At 38.2% G+C, this 21,232-nt stretch overlaps 1 protein-coding gene and 1 pseudogene across 4 annotated transcripts in view; one reads left to right on the forward strand and one right to left on the reverse strand.

Moving 5' to 3' along the window:
- Nucleotides 1–21,232, forward strand: part of DOCK3 (dedicator of cytokinesis 3) — a 571,728-nt gene that overhangs the window by 26,322 nt on the left and 524,174 nt on the right. The window lies entirely within an intron of this gene.
- LOC116636594 lies at nt 18,367–21,067 on the reverse strand (annotated as a pseudogene).

The raw sequence follows: 21,232 nt of genomic DNA on the forward strand, positions 1-21,232 counted from the left end.
CAGTAGAATAGGTATTATTTCTTCTTTGAATGCTTGGTAGAATTCCCCAGGGAATCCATCAGGCCCTGGACTCTTGTTTTTTGGGAGGTTTTTGATCACTGCTTCAATCTCGTTACTGGTTATTGGCCTATTCAGGTTGTCAATTTCTTCCTGTTTCAGTCTTGGCAGCTTATAGGTTTCCAGGAAGGCCTCCATTTCATCCAGATTGCTCAGTTTATTGGCATATAGTTGTTGATAATAATTTTTTTTTATAAAGATTTTATTTATTTATTCATGAGAGACAGAGAGAGAGAGAGGCAGAGGGAGAAGCAGACTCCCCAGGGAGCAGGGAGCCTGATGTGGGACTCAATCCCAGACCCTGGGATCATGACCTGAGCTGAAGGCAGACGCTTAACCACCTGAGCCACCCAGGCGCCCATGTTGATAATAATTTCTAATAATTGTTTCTATTTCCTTGGTGCTAGTCGTGATCTCTCCCCTTTCATTCATAATTTTATTAATTTGGGTTTTTTCTCTTTTCTTTTGGATAAGTCTGGCCAGTGGTTTATCGATATTATTACTTATTTCAAAGAACCAACTTCTAGTTTCATTTATCTGATCTACTGTGTTTCTGGTTTCTAATTCATTGATCTCTGCTCTAATCTTAATTATTTCTCTTCTAATTCGTGGCTTAGGCATCGTTTGTTGCTTTTTCTCTAGTTCTTTAAGGCGTAGAGTTAGTTGGTGAGTTCTGGATTTTTCTGTTTGAGGCTTGGATGGCTATGTATTTCCCCCTTAGGACCGCCTTTGCAGTATCCCATAGGTTTTGGACCGATGTGTTTTCATTCTCATTGATTTCCATGAATTGTTTAAGTTCTTCTTTGATTTCCTGGTTGACCCAACATTCTTGAGCATGTCTTCTGCCCATTTCTTAACTGGGTTATTTGTTTTCTGGGTGTCAAGTTTAATAAGTCCTTTATATATTTTGGTTAGTAACTGTTTATCAGGTATGTCATTTGTAAATATCTTGTCCCATTCTGTAGGTTGCCTTTTAGTTTTGTTGATTGAATTTCCTTTGCTGTGTAGAAGCTATTTATTTGCGAGAGAGCACATGAGTGAGCGGGGAGAGAGGGAGAGAGAATCTCAAGCAGACCCTCTACTGAGCACGGAGCCTGACATAAGGCTCAATCTCACGACCCTGAGATCATGACCTGAGCTGAAATCAAGAGTCAGATGCTCAACGAACTGAGCCATCCAGGTGCCCTGCAGAGCTATTTATTTTGATGAAGTTCCAATAGTTTTTGATTTTGTTTCCCTTCCTGCATGAGACATATCTAGAAAGAAGTTGCTATGACGATGTCAAAGAGGTTACTGCTTGTGTTCTCTAGGGTTTTAATGATTTCCTGTCTCCCATTTAGGTCTTTAATCCATTTTTAATTTGGTTTGTGTATGGTGTAAGCAAGTAGTCTAGTTTCATTCTTCTGAATGTTGCTGTCCAGTTTTCCCACTATTTGTTGAAGAGACTGTCTTTTTTCTATTGGATATTCTTTTCTGCTTTATTGAAGGTTAATTGACCGTATCATTGTGGTTTTCTTTTTGGGTTTTCTGTTCTGTTCCATTGATTTCTGTGTCTCTTTTTGTGCCAGTACCATACTGTCTTGATGACTACAGCTTTGTAATAGAGCTTGAAGTCTGGAATCATGATGCCTCCAGCTTTGCTTTTCTTTTTGAAGGTTGATTTGGCTATTCAGGGTGGTTTTTTGTGGTTCCATACAAATTTTAGGATTGTTTGTTCTAACTCTATGAAAAATGTTGATGGTATTTTGATAGGGACTGCATAAAATGTGTAGATTGCTTTGGGTAATAGAGACATTTTAACAATATCTGTTCTAATCCATGAGCCTGGAATGTCTTTCCATTTCTTTCTGTCATCTTCAATTTCTTTCATCAGGGTTTTTGGAGTACAAATCTCTCATCTCTTTAGTTAGGGTTATTTGTAGGTATCTTATTGTTTTTGGTGCAATTGTAAATGGGATTGATTCCCTAATTTTTCTTTTTGCTGCTTCATTTTTTGTGTATAGAAATGCAGTGGATTTCCATATATTGATTTTGTATCCTGTGACATTACTGAATTCATTTATCAGTTCTAGCAGTTTTTTTTTGGTAGAGTCTTTAGGGTTCTCTACGTAAAGTATCATGTCATCTGTAAACAGTGAAAGTTTTCCTTCTTCCTTGCTGATTTGGATGCCTCTTGTCTTTCTTTTCTGATTGCTGTGCCTAGGACTTTCAATATTATGTTGAATAAAAGTGGTGAGAGTGGACATCCTTGTGTTGTTTCTGACCTTAGGGGAAAAGCTCTCAGTTTTCCCCTGTTGAGTTATAATGTTAGCTATGAGTTTTTTTTTTTTTAATGTGGCTTTTATTATGTTGAAGTATGTTCCTTCTAAACCTACTTTATTGAGGGGTTTTTTTTTTTTATCATGAATGGATGTTGTACTTTGTCAAATGCTATTTCTGCATCTGTTGAAATGATACATGACTTTTATTTTATTATACATGACTTTTATGTTTTCTCTTGTTGATGTGGTATATCATGATTGATTTGCAAATATTGAACCATCCTTACATCCTAGGCATGAATGTGTATGTGGTGAATGATTTTTTAAATATATTGTTGGGTTCCATTTGCTAGTATTTTGTTGAGGATTTTTGTATCTATGCTTATCAGAGATACTGGCCTGTAGTGTCCTTATTTGCTTTTGGTAGCAGGGTAATGCTGCCTAGAATGAATTTGGAAGCTTTCTTTCCTCTTCTATTTCTTTGAATGGTTTGAGAGGAATAGGTATTAACTTTTTAAAAATGTTTGATAGAATTCACTTGTGAAGTGATCTGAAGGGGCACTTGCACCCCAATGTTTATTGCAGCACTGTCCACAATAGCCAAACTATGGAAAGAGCCCAGATGTTCATCGACAGATGAATGGATAAAGAAAATGTGGCATATATATAGCTATCAAAAAAAAAAGAAGAAGAAAGAAATCTTATCATTTGCAATGAGAAATCTTATCATTTGAAACGACGTGGATGGAACTACAGGGTATTATGCTAAGTGAAATAAGTCAATCAGAGAAAGACAATTATATGATTTCACTCATATGTGGAATTTAAGAAACAAAACAGGATCATAGGGGAAGGGAGGGAAAAATAAAATAAGATAAAATCGGAGAGGGAAACAAGCCATAAGAGACTCTTAACTATAGGAAACAAACTGAGGGTTGCAGGACGTGGGGTGGGGGGGGATGGGGTAACTGGGTGATGGGCATTAAGGAGGGCACATGATGTAATGAGCACCGGATTTTTTTTTTTTTAAAGATTTTATTTATTTATTTGACAGAGAGAGAGACAGTGAGAGAGGGAACACAAGCAGGGGGAGTGGGAAAGGGAGAAGCAGGCTTCCTGTGGAGCAGGGAGCCTGATGTGGGGCTCGATCTCAGGGCCCTGGGATCATGACCTGAGCCAAAGGCAGACGCTTAATGACTGAGCCACCCAGGCGCCCCATGAGCACTGGATTTTAAATACAACTGATAAATCGCTGAACTCTGCCTCTGAAACTAATAATGCACTATATGTTAATTAATTGGATTTTTTCAAAATTTAAATTCAATTAGTCAAGGTATAGTACATCATTAGTTTTTGATGTAATGTTCAGTGATTCATTAGTTGAGTATAACACCCAGTGCTCATTGTATCACATGCACTCTTTAATGCCCATCACTGAGTTACTGCATCCACCCATCCACCTCCCTTTCTGCAACCCTCAGTTTGTTTAAATTTATTTATTTATTTATTTTTAAAGATTTTATTTATTTATTTGACAGAGAGAGAGACAGCGTGAGAGGGAACACAAGCAGGGGGAATGGGAAAGGGAGAAGCAGACTTCCCGTGGAGCAGGGAGTCCGATGCGGGGCTCGATCCCAGGACCAGGAGGGATCATGGCCTGAGCTGAAGGCAGACGCTTAATGAACTGAGCCACCCAGACACCCCTGTTTGAATTTAAATAAAATAAGGTTTTTTTTTTAAAAAGAATTCACTTGTGAAGTTATCAGTCCTTGACTTTTGTTTGTTGGAATTTTTTGTTTTTTGTTTTTAATTTTTTAATTTTTTTTTTTATTATGTTAGTCACCATACAGTACTTCATTAGTTCCCGATGTAGTGCTCCATGATTCATCATTTGCGCACAACACCCAGTGCTCCTTGCAATACGTGCCCTCCTTAATACCCATCACCGGGCTAACCCTTCCCCTGATCCCCCTCCCCTCTAAAACCCTCAGTTTGTTTCTCAGAGTCCATAGTCTCTCATGGTTCATCTCTCCCTCCCGATTTCCCCCCCTTCATTTTTCCCTTCCTTTTCCTAATGTCTTTTATTCTATTCCTTTTGTTCCACATATAAGTGAAACCATGTAATTGTCTTTCTCTGCTTGAGTTATTTCATTTAGCATAATCTCCTCCAGTCTCATCCATGTTGATGTAAAAGTTGGGTATTCATCCTTTCTGATGGCTGAGTAATATTCCATCGTATATATGGACCACATCTTCTTTATCCATTCATCTGTTGAAGGGCATCTTGGCTCCTTCACAGTTTGGCTATTGCGGACATTGCTGCTATGAACATTGGGGTGCATGTGCCCCTTCTTTTCACTACATCTGTGTCTTTGAGGTAAATACCCAGTAGTGCAATTGCTGGGTCATAGGGTAGCTCTATTTTTAATTTTTGAGGCACCTTCACACTGTTTTCCAAAGTGGCTGTACCAACTTGCATTCCCACCAACAGTGTAAGAGGGTTCCCCTTTCTCCACAACCTCTCTAACATTTGTTGTTTTTTGCCTTGTCAATTTTTGCCATTCCAACTGGTGTAAGGTGGTATCTCAATGTGGTTTTGATTTGAATTTCCCTGATGGCTAATGTTTGTTGGAATTTTTTGATTACTGCTTCAATTTCATTGCTGGTAATAGGTCCGTTCAAATTTTCTATTTCTTCCTCATTCATTTTTGGGAGGTTATGTGTTTCTAGGAATTTATCCATTTCTTCTAGATTGTTCAGTTTGTTGGCATGTAAGTTTTCATAATAGTCTCATAATCCTTTGTATTTCTGTGGTGTTGGTTATTTCTCCATTTTCATTTTTGATTTTGTTTGGGTCTTTTTTCTCTCTCTCTCTTTTGATACATCTAGTTGAAGGTTTATCAGTTCTTACAATGATTTGAAAGCCCCTTGGAACTTTGGCTCCTGCTTACATCTCCAGCTTCATTCTTTGTCACCAATTTATTAATCTGCTATGTTGAACCTTTAAATTGTTTAAAAATTGCACGTTTTCTCCAGCCTCTGGATCTTGGAGATTTGACCCTGCTTTATTTCTCTAACTACATAAGGGAAGCTTCACTCTCTTCAATTGTATTTAACCAATCTACCATGTTAGTTTCTAAGAAAGTGACACTTTTTCTTGCTTCTTTGCTTTTTGTGCATCCTGTTCTAACACTTATTTTTTCACCCATTTTTGTCTTTTTCATATTAATCCTTGAGTTTTCAGCTTAAGTTTCCTCATAGAGGCCTTCCTTGTCCCTAGACTAGGTTTGCTTACTCTGCTGTGTGCACCCATTGTACCTTTTATGTACTTAACATAGCACTGGACAGATTTTATAGGGATTGCTGGTTTTTGTTCTCCACTGAAATGTGAGCTCTGAAAGGCTAGCATCTAGGTCTGTCTTTTTTACTACTGTATCCTCTGCACCTGGCATCTTGTCAGGCACATGGGAAATGCTCAGTGTATATTTATTAAAAGTTGACCAATGAATGATATAACTAACTTTGCTTGTGTAGGTCAGGGAATGTTTCAAAGAGAAGGAAATGCATGGGTTGAGGTTGCAAAATGAATAGAAGTTTTCAGGAGATTGGTGTGAGAATGATGAGAGAAAGGGCATTTTGGAGAATACCATTTACAAAAAACACTATATAAAAAAGCTTTAAGTATAATGGAGCTGATTGCTCATAGTTCCAACCACGTCGGGTGCAAATTTGAGGAATTGTTGAAAGATGAAGAGATCAGGTCATTGAACGCCTGATATGCTATATTCATTTGTTGGTATTGGGAACCATTCATGTTGAGGGAATTTTATCATTTACTCAACTCTTACTATGTCATAGGATTTTTCTTAAAGTATATTATCTAGTGCTTAAAACAATTTTCTTTTTGGCAACTGAATTTCTTTTTTTTTTTTTTTTTAAAGATTTTATTTATTTATTTGAGAGAGAGAATGAGATACAGAGAGCATGAGAGGGGGGAGGGTCAGAGGGAGAAGCAGACTCCCTGCTGAGCAGGGAGCCCGATGTGGGACTCGATCCCGGGACTCCAGGATCATGACCTGAGCCGAAGGCAGTCGCTTAACCAACTGAGCCACCCAGGCGCCCCTGGCAACTGAATTTCACCTGGGCTGAGTAAAAGTTGCTGTCTTATTTATCCTGAAATACTTGGTTTTTATAATTATATCCTAAGCAAGATCATGCTCTTTGAAGTCATGTTTTGTGTATTATGCCTCTCTATATCCCACAGGGAGTTTAGATCAGTGTTGCTATAGTTTTATCTCTTCCTCTGGTTTTCGTATAGTCTTAGTATTTCTTTTAAAATGCCTCCCAACTAGGCACAGCATACCAGATGTATCATAATCATTTATGTCAGAGTAGAATAGAACTTTTACTGTGTTTGTTCTGTGCCCTGAGCTCTTTGTTAATGAAGTTGACAATGACATTGACGTTTTTTGGGGTAGGCATTTCATGTTGTTTGTTTCTATTAAATCACCAAATCTAACCAAGCTTTTCACATGAAGTACATTTTTTTTTTTTTTAAATTAGGTAAGTTCTACACCCAACATGGGGCTTGAACTCAAGACCCTAAGATCAGGAGTCACATGCTCTATCAACTGAGCCAGCCTGCCGCCCTGAAGTACTTTTAAGACCTTTTGTATTTGTTTAAGTGATCTTTTGGAGCCTAAATTATGGATTTCCATCTTTATTACTACTAAACTTCATTCTTTGGTTTTAGTCCTGAATTCTAACTTATTTGTCTGTTTGGATATCTTTTAATTCATGTATTTGAATAGCTAATAGTCAGATGGCTTAAAAGTCCCAAGACAAAAAAAGCTACACCACCTAGTTCTTCACTTTTTTCACAGTTGTTCCATACATATTCTCCTGGAGTTTCTGTATGCATACACAGAACAAGCAAATATTAATGTGTATTCTTATTTTTAATTATTCTTTATTACTAAAGATTATACTTACTGTACTCACTGTTCAGCACTCTTCCTCCTCCTACTTAATATTTCTCAGAGATACTTCCATATAGTCCATAGAGAGCTTCCTTATTTTAGCATCTGCATAGTATTCTAGTAAATGGTTATGCCACAGTTCATTAACCAGTCCTTTTTTAGTGGATGTTTGAACTATTTATATTTTTCACTAATCAGTGTTGCAGTGAATTACCTTGAGTATACTTGTCAACCTTTATTTACACTTGTGCATGTGTATTTCTAGGATAAGATCAGAGATGTTAGAGATGTTGGATATATGGGTATATGCATTTGCCCTTCGTTGGTGCTTAAAATTTTTTTTCTATATAGATCTTGCATATTTTCTAAGTTTTTTCCTATTTACCCTTTTGTTTGCTGTTGTAAATGAGATCTTTTAGATTGTTATATTTCTATTGATTCCATATGTTGATTTATATTTGTGTGTATATATGCATATGGATACAATCTTACTCTTTATTTTTTTAGTTTATTTTGTTGGTCTTCTGAGTATGTAAAATTACTTACAGGATAGATTATTTTTTCTTTTTTCAAACTTAATTTTAGGGGCACCTGGGTGACTTAGTTGGTTAAACGGGTGCTTTCGGCTCAGTCATGATCCCAAAGTCCTGAGATCGAGCCCTGCGTCAGGCTCCTTGCTCAGCAGGGAGCCTCCTTCTCCCTCTCCCTCTGCCTGCGTGCCACTCCCTCTGCTTGTGCTGTCTCTCTCACTGTCTCTCTGTGTCAAATAAATAAATAAAATCTTTAAAAAAATAAAACAATGGATCGTGGATCACTTCATCAAAAACTAATGATGTATGGTGACTAACATAATAAAATAAAATTAAAAAAAACTTAATTTTATTTTTTAAATTTTATTTTATTTTATTTAAATTCAACTAATGTATAGTGCATTATTAGTTTCAGAGGTAGAGTTCAGTGATTCATCTGTTGTATTTAAAATCTGGTGCCCATTACATCATGTGCCCTCCTTAATGCCCATCTCCCACTTACCCCATTTCCCCCAACAAAACCCTCAGTTTCCTATAGTTAAGAGTCTCTTATGGTTTGTCTCCCTCTCTGATTTTGTCTTATTTGATTTTTCCCTCCCTTCCCCTATGATCCTCTGTTTTGTTTCTTAAATTCCACATATGAGTGAAATCATATGATAATTGTATTTCTCTGATTGACTTATTTCACTTAGCATAATACCCTGTAGTTCCATCCATGTCGTTGCAAATGATAAGATTTCATTCTTTTTGATGGCTGAGTAATATTCCGTTGTATATATATACCACATCTTCCTTATCCATTCATCTGTCGATGGACATCTGGGCTCTTTCCATTGTTTGGCTTTTGTGGCCATTGCTGCGATAAACATTGGGATGCAGGTTCCCCTTCGGATCACTACGTTTGTATCTGTTGGGTAAATACCTAGTAGTGCAATTGCTGGGTAATAGGGTAGCTCTATTTTTAACTTTTCGAGGAACCTCCATACTGTTTTCCAGAGTGGCTGTGCCAGCTTGCATTCCCACCAGCAGTGTAAGAGGGTTCCCCTTTCTCCGCATCCTTGCCAACATTTGATGTTTCCTGACTTGTTAATTTTAGCCATTCTGACTGCTCTGAGGTGGTATTTCACTGTGGTTTTAATTTGCGTTTCCCTAATGCTGAGTGATGTTGAGCATTTTTTCATGTGTCTGTTGGTAATTTGTGTATCATCTTTGGAGAAATGTCTGTTCATGTTTTCTGCCCATTCCTTGCATGGATTATTTGTTTTTTTAGGTGTTGAGTTTAATAAGTTCTTTATAGATTTTGCATACTAGCCCTTTGTCTGATAAGACATTTGCAAATATCTTCTCCCATTCTGTAGGTTGTTTTTTAGTTTTGTCGACTGTTTCCTTTGCTGTGCAAAAGCTTTTTATCTTGATGAAGTCCCAATAGTTCATTTTTGCTTTTGTTTCCCTTGCCTTTGTAGACGGGTTTAACAAGAAGTTGCTGTGGCCAAGGTCAAAGAGGTTGCTGCCTGTGTTCTCCTCTAGGATTTTCATGCATTCCTGTCTCACATTTAGGTCTTTCCACCATTATGAGTATATTTTTGTGATGGTGTAAGGAAATGGTCCAGTTTCATTCCTCTGCATGTGGCTGTCCAATTTTTCCAACACCATTTGTTGAAGAGACTGTCTTTTTTCCATTGGATGTTCTTTCCTGCTTTGTTGAAGATTAGTTGACCATGGAGTTGAAGGTCCATTTCTGGATTCCCTATTGTGTTCCATTGATCTATGTGTCTGTTTTTGTGCCAGTACCATACTGTCTTGATGATTACAGCTTTGTAATAGAGCTTGAAGTCCGGAATTGTGATGTTACCAGGTTTGGTTTTCTTTTACAACATTCCTCTGGCTATTTGGGGTCTTTTCTGGTTCCATACAAATTTTAGGATTATTTGTTCCAGCTCTTTGAAAAATGTTGGTGGTATTTTGATAGGGATTGCATTGACTGTGTAGATTGCTTTGGGTAGCATAGACATTTTAACAGTATTTGTTCTTCCAATCCATGAGCATGGAATGTTTGTCCATTTCTTTGTGTTTTCTTCAATTTATTTTGTAAGTGTTCTATAGTTTTCAGGGTATGGATCCTTCACCTCTTTGGTTAGGTTTATTCCTAGGTATCTTACGGTTTTTCGTGCAATGGTAAATGGGATCGATTCCTTGATTTCTCTTACTTCTGTCTCATTGTTAATGTATGGGAATGCAGCTGATTTCTGTGCATTGATTTTATATCCTACCACTTTGCTGAATTCCTGTATGAGTTCTAGCAATTTTTGGGTGGAGCTTTTGGGTTCTCAACATAGAGTGTCATGTCATCTGCAAAGAGTGAGAGTTTGATTACTTCTTTGCCGATGTTGATGCTTTTTTGTTGTTGTCTGACTGCTGAGGCTAGGACTTCCAGTACTCTGTTGAACAACAGTGGTGAGAGTGGACATCCCTGTCATGTTCCTGACCTTAGGGGAAAAGCTCTCAGTTTTTCCCCATCAAGGATGATATTAGCTGTGGGTTTTTTTGTATGTGGCTTTTAGGATATTGAGGTATGTTCCATCTATCCCTACACTGTGGAGAGTTTTAATCAAGAAATGATGCTGTATTTTGTCAAATGCTTTTTCTGCATCTCTTGAGAGGGTCATATGGTTCTTGTCCTTTCTCTTATTAATTGATTGATTTGTGGATGTTGAACCACCTTTGCAGCCCAGGAATGAATCCCACTTTGTCGTGGTGAATAATCCTTCTAATGTAATGTTAGATCCTACTGGCTAGTATCTTGGTGAGAATTTTGGCATCCAAGTTCATCAGAGATATTGGTCTGTAATTATCCTTTTTGGTGGCGTCTTTGTCTGGTTATGAGATCAAGGTAATGCCTCACAGAATGAGTTTGGTAGTTTTCCTTCCATTTCTGTTTTTTGGAACAGCTTCAAAAGAATAGGTATTCTTCTTTAAATGTTTGGTAGAATTCCGCTGGGAGGCCATCTGGCCCTGGACTCTTGTTTGTTGGGAGATTTTTGATTACTGCTTCCATTTCTTTTCTGGTTATGGGTCTGTTCAGGTTTTCTATTCTTCCTAGTTCAGTTTTGGTCATTTATATGTTTCTAGGAATGCATCCATTTCTTCCAGATTGCCTGATTTGGGGGGCATATAATTGCTCTTAATATTCTCTTATAATTGTATTTCTTAGGTGTTGGTTGTGATCTCCCCTCTTTCATTCGTGATTTTATTTATATGGGTCCTTTTTCTTTTCTTTTTGGTAAGTCTGGCAAGCGGTTTATTGATCTTATTAATTCTTTCAAAGGGCCAGCTCCTAGTTATGTTTATCTGTTCTACTGTTCTTTTGGTTCTATTTCATTGATTTCTGGTCTAATCTTAATTATTTCCCTTTTTCTGCTGGTTTTAGATTTTATTTGCTGTTCTTTCTCCAGCTCCTTTAGGTGTAGGGTTAGGTTGTGTACCTGAGACTTTTCTTGTTTCTTGTGAAAAGCTGTGTTGCTATATACTTCCCTCTTAGGACCGCCTTTCCTACATCCTAATGGTTCTGAACTGTTGTGTTTTCATTTTCATTTGTTCCGAGGAATTCTTAAAAATTCTTCTTTAATTTCCTGGTTGACCCATTCATTCTTTAGTAGGATGCTCTTTAACCTCCATGTATTTGTAGTCGTTCCAAATTTTCTCTTGCGATTGAGTTCAAGTTTTAAAGTACTGTGGTCTGAAAATATGCAGGGAATAATCCCAGTCTTTTGGTACCAGCTGAGACCCGATTTGTAACCCAGTATGTGATCTATTCTGGAGAATGTTCCATGTGCACTCGTGAAGAATGTGTCTGTTGCTTCAGGATGAAATGCTCTGAATATATCTGTGAAGTCCATCTGATCCAGTGTGTCATTCAGAGCCCTTGTTTCCTTGTTGATCTTCTGCTTAGATGATCTGTCCATTGCTGTGAGTGGGGTGTTAAAGTCCTACTATTATTGTACTGTTATCAATGTGTTTTTTCAATTTGTTATTACTTGGTTTATATAATTGGCTACTCCCATGTTAGGGGCATAAATATTTACAATTGTTAGGTCTTGTTGGATAGACCCTTTTATTATGATATAGTGCTCTTCTTCATCTCTTACTGAAGTCTTTGGTTTAATATCTAGTTTGTCTGATGTAAGGATTGCTACCCCAGCTTTCTTTTGATGTGCATTAGCATGGTAAATTGTTCTCCACCCCCTCCCTTTCAATCTGGAGGTGTCTTTGGGTCTAAAACGAGTCTCTTGTAGACAGCATATTAATAGGTCTTTTTTTTTTTTTTTTATCCAGTCTGATGCACTGTGTCTTTTGATTGGAGCATTTAGTCCCTTTACATTCAGAGTAACTACTGAAAGATTTGAATTTAGTGCCATTGTATTACCTGTAAAGTTGCTGTTTCTGTAGATTGTCTCTGTTCCTTTTTGTTCTTTGTTATTTTTGGGTTCTTTCTTTGTTCAAAGGATGCCCTTTAGTATTTCTTGCAGGGATGGTTTAGTGATCAGAGATTCTTTAGTTTCTGTTTTCTTGGAAACTCTTTATCTCTCCTTCTATTCTGAATAATAGCCTTGCTGTATAAAATATTCTTACTGCATATTTTTTCATTCAGTACCTTGACTATATCACGGCAGTCCTTTCTGGCCTGCCAGGTCTCTGTGTTCTGCCAGTCTTATGTTTCTGCCCTTGTAGTAACCTACAAGGACAACCTCTTGTCCCGCACTGCTTTCAGGATTTTCTCTTTAACTCTGAAATTTACAAGCTTCACTATTATATGCTGAGGTGTTGACCTATTTTTATTGATATGGGGGGGGGTGTTCTCTGTGCCTCCTGTACTTGAATGCCTCTTTCCTTCCCCAGATTAGGGGAGTTCTCAGCTATAATTTGTTCAGGTAATCATTCTACCTCCCTTTTCTCTCTCCTCTTTTGGGACGACTGTTATTTTAATATTATTTCACTTTATGGTATTGCCAATCTCTCATCCTCCCTTTGTGATCCAGTAGTTGTTTGTCTCTCTTTTTCTCAGCTTCCTTATTCTCCATCATTTTGTCTTCTATATCACTGACTCTCTTTGCTGCCTCATTTACCCTAGCAGTTAGAGCCTCGATTTTTTCCTGCATCTCAATAGTAACCTTTTTAATTTTGGCCTGATTAGATTTTAGTGTTTTTTTATTTCTCCTGTAAGGGATTTTTTTTTTTAATTTTTAATAAGAAAGTCTTTGAGTACTTACCTTTTCTTTGTTAAATAAATAAACTTATATTTCTTGCTTGATTTGTGTAGTCTAAATAATAAACTTTGGATCCCAGATGAAAGCTATCAGCAGATAATCTATCTCTCACCTTTCCCTTCCAGTTGTTGTTTTGTCATTTTACATTGCCAGGGCATGTAAAATTTATATTCTGTCACTCTAATTTCCACATTTTTTTTATCCTTATTTCTGTTGTTAAATTTATTTAATATTTATTGTCAATTCTTTTTGTGAAGTTTTCTCAAATCTTCATCCTCTGATAGTTTCCTCAAGAAAGGATCATGGACTATGTATGCCTTGAATTTTAGATTGTTTAGAACATATTAGTAACTTTTGTACTTTGACTTCATGCTTTAAGGATACCTTTGTGGGATAGAACATACTTTACTTACACTTTCTTTTCTCCAGTTTCTTTAAAATGTTTCTCAAGTATCTTTCAATGTTGACTGTTACTATTGAGAAATATGAGGCTAGTGTGATTTTAACCCCATTTTTTTCCTTTTTAAAGTTTTTAAAACTTCAGTAAAATTTCTGAGCTACGTCTTATGTTGAGCATTCTGTATCACTGTTTTGGCGCAAAGTGTGTCCTTTAAATATCTCTCTTAAAATCTTTTTCACCCTCCCACAGGAAAACCTTCCCAAATTATATTTTATAATTATATTCCTGAATTACATCTTACTTTGTTTTGAGTTTAAGAATTTCATTTAGGCATGGGACGCCTGGGTGGCTCAGTCGGTTGGGCGTCTGCCTTCGGCTCAGGTCATGATCCCAGGGTCCTGGGATCGAGTCCCACATCGGGCTCCCTGCTCCGTGGGGAGCCTGCTTCTCCCTCTGCCTCTGTCTCTCTCTCTCTGTCTCTCATGAATAAATAAATAAAATCTTTAAAAAAAAAAAAATTTCATTTAGGCATATATTGGATTCCTTTTACCATTTCTCTAGGTATAATTTTCTCTTTAATTCCATTTCAAATTTGTGGGTTGATGTTTTTAATCAGTTTTAGAAAAATGTCAGACATTATCTTTGTGAATATTCTTTCCTATTTTTTTCTGTCTTTTAAAGGGTGTACTAGTCAGTTTTTTAGGTCTTTTGAGTAAGTTCCACATGTCTGTTATATACTTACTGTTTTTCCCCATTCTTTTCCTATCTGTGTTTCAGTTTAGGTATTTTCTTTTGATCTATCGTCTGTTTTTTTTTATTTTTTAAAAAGTTTTTAATAAGGTTTTTAGTTTGGAGTGATTTTAGGTTTACAGAGAAGTTTCATAGGTGGTGCAGAGGGCTCCTGTGCCCGTACTCAATTTCCCCTGAAGCCAGCCTCTCAGGTTTCCGTGGTGCTTTTGTCCAAACCATGAAAGCAGCGTTGGTCCATTGACTGATGCAAGGCTCTTTCCCCTGGGCGTCCCTCTCAGGCCTAGCCTGGCCAGGCCCCACTGCACATGTAGCAGTTCTTCTAAGCCTGCTCTGGGCTGTGAGAGTGTCTCAGTGAGCCTCATTCAGGGTCTGTCTGATGTAAGGCTAGGTTTTGGGCTTTCAGGGGGAAGACCACAGAGGCAGCTGCCCTTATCACATCATAGCAGGGGAAATTTTGTAGTTTTAAATGCTTATATTGGAAGGAAAGAAAGATTTTTTTTCTTTTCAAGTTTTTACTTAAATTCCAGTTAGGTAACATATAGTGTAATACTAGTTTTAGGTGTAGAATTCAGTGATTCATCACTTACATACAACAGCTAATGCTCATCACAACAGGTACTCTTAATTCATGTCATCTATTTAACACCCCTCCCACCTACCTCCCCTCCAGCAATCATCAGTTTGTTCCCTATAGTTAAGAATCTGTTTCTTAGGGGCACCTGGGTGGCTCAGTTGGTTGAGCATCTGCCTTCGGCTCGGGTCATGATCCCAGGGTCCTGGGATCGAGCCCCACATGGGCAGTCTGCCCCTCCCCCGTGCTCATGCACATGCTCACTCTAATAAATAAAACCTTAAAAAGAAAAGAATCTTGGGGCGCCTGGGTGGCTCAGTCGTTAAGCGTCTGCCTTCGGCTCAGGTCATGATCCCAGGGTCCTGGGATCGAGCCCCGTATCGGGCTCCTGCTCAGCGGGAAGCCTGCTTCTCCCTTTCCCACTCCCCCTGCTTGTGTTCCCTTTCTCACTGTCTGTCTCTCTGTCAAATAAATAAAATCTTAAAAAAAAAAAAAAAAGAACCTATTTCTTGGTTTGCCTCTTTTTACCCCCATGTTCATTTGTCTTCTTCTTTTTTTTTTAAGATTTATTATTTATTTTAAAGAGAGATCTCATGTGCGAGCAGGGGGAGAGGGGAAGAGGGAGAAGGAGAGAGAGTCTCAAGCAGACTCCGCCCTGAGCACAGAGCCCAATGCAAGTCTTGATCCCATGACCCTGAGATCACGACCTGAGCTGAAACCAAGAGTTGGATGCTTAACTGACTATGCCACCCAGGCACCCCTTTTTGTTTTGTTTCTTAAATTCTACATATGAGCGAAATCATATGGTATTTGTCTTTCTCTGACTTATTTCACTTAGCATAATATTCTCTGCCTCCATCCATGTCACTGCAAATGGCAAGATTTCATTCTTTTTGTTGGTTGAGTAATATTTCATCACACACACACACACACACACACACACACACACATCCCACATCTTCTTTATTCCTTTATCAGTTGATGGACATTTGGGCTCTTTCTGTAATTTGGTTATTGTTGATAATGCTGCTATAAACATCAGGGTGCATGTTCCCTTCAAATTAGTATTTTTGTATCTTTTGGGTAAATACCTAATAGTGCAATTGCTGGGTCATAGGGTAGTTCTATTTTTAACTTTTTGAGGAATCTCCACACTGTTTTCCAGAGTGGCTGGAAGGAAAGAAAGATTTAAAGTGGATGACCCAAGCTACCTACTGGAGAAACTAGAAAAACAATAGCAAATTAAAATAGAATGAAAGAAATAAAAAATATTAGAGCAGAAATCAATTAAGTAGAAAATGGATGGAGACTAGAGAAAACTAGTAAATCTAAAAGTGATTTTTTGAAAGGATTGTTAAAAATGATAAATCTTTAATAAGACTGAATTAAAAAATAGAATATATTCATAGTGAAAGAGGGGAAATTAGGGAATATTATGAATCATTTTAACAAATTCCTTAAAAGGCACATTTGAACAAAATTGACATAGGAAATAGAAAATCAGAGTGATAAATACATTAAATAAATTGAATTTCTTTTTTTTTAAGATTTTATTTATTTGAGAGACAGAGCAGAGTGAGAGAGAGAGCACGAGCAGGATGGGGAGGGGCAGAGAGAGAGGAAGAAGCAGACTCCCCCACCGAGCAGGAAGCCCAATGAGGGGCTCGATCCCAGGACCCTGGGATCATGACCTGAGCCGAAGACAGACGCTTAACTGACTGAGCCACCCAGGTGCCCTGTGAATTTCTAATAAAAGAATTTTCTCACAGAGAAGACTCAAGTCCCAAATGGTTTGACATGTGAATTCCATGAAACATACTTTTAGAAAGCAAAAGAGGATGAAACATTTCCTAACTCATTAGGAAGTCGGTGTAACCTTGATCTAAAACCTAACAAGGAAATTAAAAGAAAATTGTAGACCAATATCTCTTATGCTTATAGATGTAAAAACTCTTAATATAAACAAATACTTAATTTATATAAATATATGTAACATATAAATTTTACATAATATTGGATTTATCAATCTAATAAGAGGCACATATGTAGAACCCACATCTAACATTATGCTTAATAATGAATCATAGAATGTTTTTCTTCAAACTTCTGGAACAAAATAAAGACATCTGCCTTTACAATTCTATTTAACATTGTTTTGGGAGCTTTGTTAGTTCCATAAATCAAGATTAGAAGGACAAGTATGCCTTGGAGATCTTGCAGGTTTGGTTCGAAGACCACTGCAATAAAGTGAATATCACATTAAGTGAGTCAAATGAAGTTTTTGGTTTCCCAGTGCATGTAAAAGTTATGTTTACACTATACTGTAGGCTGTTAGGTGTGCAGTAGCATTATGTCTATAAAACAGTATATACACCTTAAGTCAGAGAAAGACAGATACCATGTGATTTTACTTGTATGTGGAATTTAAGAAACAAACTGATAAAAGGGAAAAAAAAGAAAGGCAAACCAAGAAAGAGTCTTAACTATAGAAAACAAACTGAGGATTACCAGAGGGGAGGTGGGTGGGTAATGGGTTAAATAGGTGTTGGGGATTAAGGAGTACACTTGTTGTGATGATCACCTGGTGTTGTATGGAGGTGTTGAACCACTATATTGTACACCTGAAACTAATATTACATTGTATGTTAACTAACTGGAATTGTAATAAAAACTTAAAAAGAAGAGTATTTAGAGTCCCCCCTCCCCCATGAAGAGTGTCCAACTCTTCATTTTGGCTCAGATCATGATCTCAGGGTCGTGAGATTGAGCCCTGTGTTGGGCTCCGTGCTCAGCGGGGAGTCTGCTTGAGATTCTCTCCCTCTCCCCCTTCTCCCCCTGCCCCCTGCTCTCTCTCTCTCTCTCCCTCCCTCAAATAAGTCTTTAAAAAAATGCTATCATCGGGCGCCTGGGTGGCTCAGTCGTTAAGCGTCTGCCTTCGGCTCAGGTCATGATCCCAGGGTCCTGGGATCGAGCCCCGCATCAGGCTCCCTGCTCGGCGGGAAGCCTGCTTCTCCCTCTGCCACTCCCCCTGTTCCCTCTCTCGCTGTGTCTCTCTCTGTCAAATAAATAAATAAAATCTTTTAAAAAAAATGCTCTCATCTGAGCTTCCATCAAATTACAGTATTTTTGCTGGTGGAGGGTTTTGTCTTATTAACAGCTGCTGACTGATTAGGGTGGTGGTTGTTGAAGGTTGAGGTGGCTGTGGCAATTTCTTTAAATAACACAACAGTGAAGTTTGCAACATCAATTGACTCTTCCTTTTACAATGATTTACTCTGTAGCATGTGATGCTGTTTTATAGCATTTTAACCACAGTAGAACTTCTTCCAAAATTGGAGTCAATCCTCTTAAACCCTGCTGCTGCTTTATCAATTAAGTTGATGTAATATTCTAAATCCTTTGTTGTCATTTCAACAGTCTTCACAGTATTGTCACCAGGAGTAGATTCCATCTCAAGAAACCAGTTTCTTTGTTCATCCATAAGAAGCAACTCCTTATCTGTTCAAGCGTTTTTTATTTTTATTTTTTTTATTTTTTTTTATCTGTTCAAGTTTTATCATGAAATTGCAGCAATTCAGTCACATCTTCTGGCTCTAACTACTAATTCTGGTTCTCTTGCTACTTATACCACATCTGTTGTTACTTTTTCCACGGAAGTAATGAATTCTTCGAAGTCATCCATGAGGGTTGAAATCAGCTGCTTCCAAACTCCTGTTCATATTGATATTTTGACCTCTTCCTGTGAATCATGAAAGTTCTTAATGGCATCTAGAATTGTGAATCCTTTCCAGAAGGTTTTCAATTTACTGTGTCCAGATAAAGGAGTCACTTGGCAGTCCAGATAAAGGAGTCACTTGGCAGCTATAACCTTACAAATTTATATTTCTTTTTTTTTTTTTGCCTCAAAAAGTGACATTTACTCAAAGAAAAAAATGACATGTCCATCCCTTGGCTTGCTTCCCTCCCCCTTCCTTGTCCTCTTCAGCCCCCCATGGACTGAACCCTGGGTAGGGCTAGGTAGCAGGATAACCCCTCAGATGAGGTCAGCAACACTGAGGGGCATCTCCTCAGTGGAGGTGTTTTAGATGGTCTCAATGTCTTGAAGAGGCCTCTTTTCTTCTGTCACCATGTTAATAGCTACACCCTTATGGCACAATTGTCCACCATGACTGATTCTGTGGATGTAGTTTTCCCTGTTGGTGGGAAGGTCATAATTGATGACTAAAGAAACCTGCTGCACATCAATGCCTCTGGCCAGCAAATCAGTGGTAATCAATAGAGTGACTCCCTCGTGATAACATCTTGTTCCTTTTGGTCCATATCTTGGTGCATGGTGGACATGGTGAAGTCTTGGGGCTGTATCTTTTCAGTGAGCCAATCAACCTTCCTTTGGATATTGAATATGACTGTCTGCATGATTGTAAGGGTTTCATACAAGTCATACAGTGTGTCCAGCTTCCACTCTTCTTGTTCCACATTCATGTAGAACTGGTAGATACCCTCCAGGGTCAACTTTTCCTTCTTGACCAGAATCCAAATGGTATCCCTCATGAACTTCTTGTCACCTCAAGCATGTTGGAAGGCATTGTAGCTCACAGCAAAACCACCTGGGTGTTGCTACTGAGCTTTTGGAATGTGTCATAGATTTGGTCCTTGAATCTGTGGCTTAACATTTCATCAGCTTGTCTAGTACAAACATCTTGATGTCTTTGGGAGATAGGTATCTCTGGTTAAGCATATCAAACACATGACCTGGGGTACCCACGATGATATGGGGAACTTCCATCTGCAGCTTATGCACCTCAGCATGTACATTGGTCCCCTGAATGCAGGCATGGCAAGAGGCACCCATGTAATCTCCTAATGCCATGACTACTTTTTGTATTTGCTGAGCCAACTCTCTAGTGGGTGCCAGGACCAAAGCCTATGTAGCCTTTAGATCCAACTCAATCTCTTACAGGATCGATATGGCAAAAGTGGCTGTTTTTCCAGTCCCAGATTGGGCTTGAGCAATCACATCATAACCCTGATACAAGGAAAAATGGCTTGCTGCTGGATAGCAGAAGGCTTCTCAAAACCATAGGAATAGAGGCCATGGAAAAGGGACTCAGAAAGGTTCACGTCATCAAAGCTGTCAACAGTTTCATTCCAGTTACTCTCAGTGACACCTTTGGGCTCCATCTCATTGGGGCCATTGTGTCTGGATGGGGAATCTTGACCTGGCAGATATGATCTTTAGAAACTAGACAAAATGTATTTCTTAAATAATAAGACTTGACAGTTGAAATTACTCCACGAACCATGGGCTGAAATGGGTGTTGTGTTAGCAGGCATGAAAAGCAACGTTAATCTTGTTGTATATCAGAGTTCTTGGGTGACCAGGTGCATTGTCAATGAGCATTAATATTTTGAAAGGAACTTTTTTCTGAATGGTAGGTCTTAACAGTGGCCTTAAAACATTTAGTAAAACATGTTGTAAACTGACGTGCTGTCGTTTAGGTTTTGCTATTCCATTTATAGACACAGGCAGAGTAGAGTTAGCATAATTTTTAAGGGCCCTAGAGTTTTCATAATGGTAAGTGAGCATTGGCTTCACCTTAAAGTCACTAGCTGCATTAGCCCTTAACAAGAGAGTTAGCATGTCCTTTGAAGCTTTGAAGCCAGGCATTGACTTCTCTCTATGAAAATTTTAGATGCATCTTCCAATATATAAGGCTGTTTTGTTTACATAGAAAATCTGTTGTTTAGTGTATCCATCTTCATTAACTATCTTAGTTAGATCTTCTGGATAACTTGCTGCAGCTTCTACATCAGTACTTGCTGCTTCTCCTTGTACTTCTGTATTAGGGAGATCTCTTCTTTCCTTAAACCTCATGAACTAACCTCTGCTAGCTTCATACTTTTCTTCTGTAGCTTCCTCATCCCTCCCATCTTTGTAGAATTGAAGAGAGTAAGGGCCTTGCTCTGTATTAGGTTTTGGTTTAAAGGAATGTTGTGGCTGGTTTGATCTTTTATCCAGCATATATCATCCATATCAGCAATAAGACTGTTTTGCTATCTTATAATTTGTGCATTCACTGGAGTGGTACTTCTAATTTCCTTCAAGAACATTTCCCTTGCATTCACAACTTGGCTAAGTGTCTGATGCAAGAAGCCTAGCTTTTGGCTAGGCATTTTGCCTTCTTCACTAAGCTTAATCATTTCTAGCTTTTGTTTTTGTTTTTTTAAAAGATTTTATTTATTTATTTGACAGAGAGAGAGAGACAGTACAAGCAAGGGGAGCAGCAAAGGGAGAGGGAGAGGCAGGCTCCCCACTGAGCAGGGAGCCTGATGCGGGGCTCAATCCCAGGACCCTGGGATCATGACCTGAGCCGAAAGCAGACGCTTAACTGACTGACCCGCCCAAGGGCCCCCATTTCT

The sequence above is a fragment of the Phoca vitulina genome, unplaced genomic scaffold, assembly GCF_004348235.1.
Source record: "Phoca vitulina isolate PV1807 unplaced genomic scaffold, GSC_HSeal_1.0 scaffold13, whole genome shotgun sequence".
NCBI classification, from domain to species: domain Eukaryota; kingdom Metazoa; phylum Chordata; class Mammalia; order Carnivora; family Phocidae; genus Phoca; species Phoca vitulina.